Source organism: Lactuca saligna, chromosome 4 (assembly GCF_052625555.1).
Source record: "Lactuca saligna cultivar CGN05327 chromosome 4, ASM5262555v1, whole genome shotgun sequence".
Lineage (NCBI taxonomy): Eukaryota > Viridiplantae > Streptophyta > Magnoliopsida > Asterales > Asteraceae > Lactuca > Lactuca saligna.
Window position 1 is genome coordinate 105,858,183 of NC_136420.1, and position 6,348 is coordinate 105,864,530.

The window sequence follows — 6,348 nt, forward strand, 5'->3', positions numbered from 1 at the left end:
GTAATTTCTCTAATGATGTCTATCCAAGTATTGCAATGCCATGCAACCCAAATGGACCATGACGAGTCGGGTCAAGTACATACCAAATAAAGTTATCGACTTAGATACTATATCCAACAGTTTCCCACTTGGATAAGTGTAATAACTCTATTTGCAGATATGACTTCAGAATCCGACTAGCAATCGTAACTCTTTCAAAGTCTCTTAGAACTAAGATGAAGATGATGCGTCATTTAAGATAAGTGATCATATAATCCTCTACTCTCAAGATATCAGCCGGAGAAACACATGGAACATGGTCTTACTTATTCTCCAGTATTTGTTTCTCGATCTCTGATTTGTTTCGACATAGAACTAAATTGAACACATCAATTAGGTTCTGACCGGGCCCGGTACATAAGTCAAAACCAAATCATCGAGGGGCCCAGATATTGTTTCTACTTCTAGAAGGAACAAATAAACTTTGACTGATATGCTTGTACTGACTACTTGTTGAATTATACACAAAGGCACGTTTTATAACATCGAGTTACCAATGCATTTTCGTACAATCAATGGATAACCAACTCATAGTCAACAACTCATATCTCTAGGTTTGAAGATTTATATGATATTACTGTCTCACGATCACTCGAGATAAATTCCATGAAGCGATGCAAGTGAGCGTGGGTCGAATCCAATACTCAGGCCTTATGAGTACTCATGAATGTTGTAGCAACCTTTGCTATGTCTAAAGCACTTTAGACAAACCATACAACCCAAATTCATGACAGTCTTAAATCAATACCTACTTCCAATGTTTGACTAACTGTGGAGAGTTTGAATAATAACATAATTATTCTGGAAGTCAAACCATGCAAAATTGAAACATAGTAAACGATCAACACAAGATAGTAACACTTTACTCATCAGTAAATAACAACTTTTATTTAATCATCAAATTTCAATTACATTTTACAAGTTTCAAAAATCTAATTATTGAAATTGATATCATCCTTCAGCCCGATGTGCCTCACATGCTGTAAATGCTTAACCCAACTCAGCCCCTTCGTGAGGGGATCTGCCGGGTTCTCATCTGATGATACCCTCTTTGCCACGAAAAGTCCTTCTTCTATTCGATGTCTGATGAAATGGTTTTTTTCTGTCAGTGTGCCTATATCTCCCGTGATCTCTTGGTTCTTTAGCCAAAGCAACCGCACTTTGCTGTCACATAAAATTTCTATTGGCTCCTTTATAGATGGTACAACTCCAAGGTCTCTGATGAAGTTCTTTAGCCATATCGCCTCCTTTGCTACCTCGCACGCTGCTATGTACTCTGATTTACAAGTTGAATCAGCTACTGTGTCCTGCTTGGAACTTTTCCAAGTAATTGCCTCTCCATTTAGGATAAAGACCCATCCTGACTGAGAGCGGAAATTATCCCTATCAGTCTGGAAGCTAGCATTACTATATCCTTCCACTCTCAAGTCATCACCACCACCAAGGGTAAGGACCTAGTCCTTAGTCCTCCACAGATACTCAAGAATGTTCTTTACCATAGTATAGTGTGCCTTGCCAGGGTTCCCTTGATATCTACTAACCATGCTCAAAGCAAAGGCCACATCAGAGCGAGTACAAGTCATAGAATACATGATCGAGCCCACAACGGAAGCATATGGTATCTGAATCATCTCATCTATCTCAACCTCTATATTCGGACTCTGAGTCTTACTCAGCTTAGCATTACTCTGGATTGGTAATTCTCCTTTCTTGAAATCTTGCATACTGAACCTCTTCAGTACCTTATCCCTAGGATATAGGTAGCTTCCCCAAGGTCCTTCATAGCGAAACACTTCCCAAGCCAAGACTTAACCTCTTGCAAATTTGGGATGTCATTTCCCATGAGAAGTATGTCATCCACATACAACACTAAAAAGCTAACTATACTCCCACTGGCCCTAACATACACACAGGAATCATCCTCACTCCTACAGAAGCCAAACTCTTTAACCTTCTCATCAAAGCAATGATTCTATCTGCGAGATGCTTGTTTCAATCCATAAATGGATTTCTCAAGCTTAAACACTCTATTAGGGTATTTTGGATCGACAAAACCCTCTGGCTAAGCCATGTAAACATCCTCATCCAACTTCCCATTAAGGAAAGCGGTTTTGACATCCATTTTCCATATTTCATAATCATGAAATGCGGCTATGGCTAATAACACCCTAATAGACTTAATGTTTGCAACTACAGAGAAGGTCTCATCATAGTCAACTCCCGGAGTTTGAGTAAAGCCCTTTGCAACCAGTCGTGCTTTGTAAGTGTGTACCTTCCCATCCATGTTGGTCTTCTTCTTGAAGATCCATTTTCATCCTACTGTCTTATGACCGGGTACATTGTCAACCAAGTTCCAAACTTGATTGTCATAAATGGACTAAATCTCGCTGTCCATAGCCTCCTTCGATTTCATAGACTCGGGGCCTGCCATGGCTTCCTTATACTCATTAGGTTCATCCAAATCTATCAATGTACTGTCACTGATAAATGTATCACCCTTGAGTAGTGATATGACAACCATAATAAAAATTAGGTGTGTACCTAGTTCTTTTGGAACGCCTCGGAGGTACGGACTCATCTATCGGCTTAACAGGAGTTTCCTCCTTAGGTTGGATGGTAGTGTTTGAGGTTCCTTCACCACTTGACTCTTGAAGCTTTTCACGGTCAATTTGCCCCCCACTTTCCCCTTGGCTTATGAATTTTGTCTCCCAAAAGACTCTTCTTCTTGCTACAAAGACCACATTATCACTGGGTCTGTAGAAGAGGTAACCAATGGATCTTTGTGGGTAGCCGATGAAAATACACCTCTAGCTTCAGGGTTCAAGCATGTCATGAGTCTCACGCCTCACAAAAGCTTCACATCCCCAAATCTTAAAGTGGTCCAAATTGGGCACTTTCCCAGTCCACATCTCATGAGGTGTTTTAGCAACCTTTTTAGTAAGGACTAGATTAAGGATATGGGCGGCAGACTGTAAGGCATACCCCCAGAATGAGATTGGTAACGAAGCTTGACTTATCATGGAACGAATCATATCCAACAAGGTTCGATTATGCCTCTCAGCCACACCATTCATCTGTGGTGTCCTAGAAGGTTTCAATTGTGAGAAAATCCCACATTCCTTAAGATAGTAAAGGAACTCAATTCTAAGATACTCTCTTCCCCGATCGGATTGGAGCATCATGATGTTCCTGCCTAATTGATTCTCAACTTCCTGCTTAAACTCTTAGAACTTTTCAAAGGTTTCTGACTTATGCTTCATTAAGTAAATATATCCATATCTACTGTAATCATCAGTAAAAGTCACATAATAGCGATTAGCATCCCTTGTAGTCACTCTGAAGGTCCCACACATATCCATGTGTACAAGGTCCAACAAACCTTCACCCCAATTACATGTACCTATGAAGGGTGACTTTGTCATTTTTCCAAGCAAACAAGATTCGCAACTATCATTTGACTTGATGTCAGATGATTCCAAGACTCCAGCTTTTTGGAGTTGTCCTATGCGTTTCTTGTTAACATGTCCAAGACGACAATGCCACAAGGATGCTTTATCCAAGCTATCTTGTGACAACCCAAAATTTTCTATTCTGTACAACCCTTCACTTCAATAGAAGTCGGAACAGCTTCTGCAATTTTTCAAGCTTTTTGGAATAAGTTTGAATATATTAGGATTAACACTTTAGGAGATGACAGGAAAGAGGATGCTTTAGAGAATATTGTGCATCTTAAAAGTTTCAAAACTCCAAGGGTTAGGAGTTTACGGCTCAAATGATATTTTTGGACCGAAAACTCCGCAGGGTATATATATGGCCCTTATCCATTTTTAGTAATTTGTTCTATTTTCAACTAGAGAAAAACCCAATTCTCTCCCAAGGATCTTCAATCTTTCGTCCCAAATTGTAATTACTTCTACCCTACAGTGTTTTAAAGCTTACTACATGTTTAGATATCATTGAAAACACTCACGAACCACAAGAAAAAGGAGTTTATGGCCCAAGATCTTCTTGGACCGTAAACCCTATTTTGGGTGCTAAAGTGCTCCCAAGTCTTCCCTTATTCCTAGAAACTAGCCTAGACTTTTACCTTGAAGTGTTTAGGACTTTATAAAATCAAAATACCATGGTCCATAGGAGTTTACGGCAACAAACACATGGAGAAATGGTCCATGGGCCGTAAACTCCATTTAGGAGTGAGTTGTTGCCATAATCGCTTCCTAAGGCTTAGAATTGAAGTTAGGATGCTTCAAAATGACTTCTAGGAATCCAATTCACGAAATTTTACTTCTTACCATGAGTTTACAACCGTAAACTCATGGGGAAGTGGTCCCAGGACCATAAACACCATTCAAGGTCATTTTAGGAACTTAAACCCACCCAAACACTTGTTTAAAGCTTTGGATCACTTAACCACTTAAGCCCTTAGACTTTTAAGCCCCTTTTGGTGATCAATAGAGAGTTTACGGCTAGGAGTAAACTCCCCTGGGCCATAAACTCAAACAAACATGGTTATTTGACCATAAACTCCCGTATGAGGCCTTGCACTCCTTTGTTGCAACCCGATAACCTCCTAGCACTTGACCAAAGTTTTTTCCTTGCAATAGGATGTTCATACATGTTTAATTAGTGTTATAATCACAAATTTTTTATATACATATATCTTCATATATAATTAGGATCATGTGTTTGTCTATGTTTTCACTTGACACCAAGCACTTGTCCGATACTTCAATTCGATCCACTCGCTGCAGGTGAGTTCATACCCCTTGAATTGACCTTTTAAATGTTTCTAAATGTTTTCAAATGATTTATGGGGGGCAGGGGGAATACAAGATGAATCATTCTAGTTATTATATCAATCACATGTGATTAATAACTAACATGCAAATGGATTTACTATACGGTAACTGTTTTACCAAATAGATTTCTTCAAATGTTCATCTTAAACGTTTTTAAATGTTTAAAACTCTTGATTAAACTATTTATTATACACTGTATGTTTCATTTCAAATTATTTTACAATTATGTTTCAAACAAAGGTTTCTTTATAATTAAACTGTTTTACCAAGCAAATACTTCCAAACCGCTTTATAAGCTGACATCAAGTCGATCTTTTCTTAGATATTCATCTTTTTCAAAGGTTTTACAAAACTTCTTTTATGCTTTTATATTATCAAATGCATGCCCATATATGTATATATAAGAAATGTTTCAAGGACTTAGGAAGGCTAACTCACTCTATTTCCTTTTCCTCGTTAGGATGTGGTTATGGGGTATCGGTTATCCATCTGAATATCGTCTAAATATTTGTTATATATCATGTATACATATGTAGACATAAAAGTTCTCCACAGTTAGTTCAGTACCTTTGGGTAGCAAAGGGATACGTCAGGTTATACATGTACATTGTGAGTAACTATTATAGGTATAGTTAGGAGATACTACTTACCGTTCTAAGTACAAGCAATCACACAAGAGTCATCAGTTCATTCATGAGTCTATACTAATACATAGATACGTTTACATGATTACGCTAACATATGTACGTTTACATAGATACGCTTATATGAGTACATTTACATAGATACGCTTACATGTGTACGTTTACATAGATACGCTTACATGAGTACGTTTACATAATTACGTTTACATAGATACGCTTACATGAGTATGTTTACATAGATACGCTTACATGAGTACTTTTACATAGATACACTTACATGAGTACGTTTACATAGATACGCTTACATAAGTGCGTTTACATATACAATAATAGAACATACATAACTAGGTGTTATAGCATGGAATGATTTCAGGATCTAACTATACCAATGAATCACTAACGCATTTTGATAGTTATATTGGGTATACATGATCATAGTAATGTGGATGTTCACTGCTTGCAATCATGCAGGGGTCGCGTGTGGGTCCCAAAATCTCTTTGATAGGAGAGCGTCTAGCCTGGGATGTTGGCATCACATTATGCCTTATCCCTCAATTAAGGCAAAATAGTACAAAAGTAATCACTTATTACAAATACGACAGTACTTACGACAATTAAAAAAAGGATGTAAAGCTCCAGTTAATATATTATTAATAACTTTACTATGTGGCATATTCACATGATCGATGAGGTAGATTAGAATAATAATAATAGTCGTACAGTCGGGTCTTGGTAGAAGGCAACTTTGAAAACAGTCGGGTCTTGGTAGAAGACAACTTTCAAAATAGTCGGGTTTTGGTAGAAGGCTACTTTCAAAATAGTCGGGTCTTGGTAGAAGACTACTTTCAAAACAGTCGGGTCTTGGT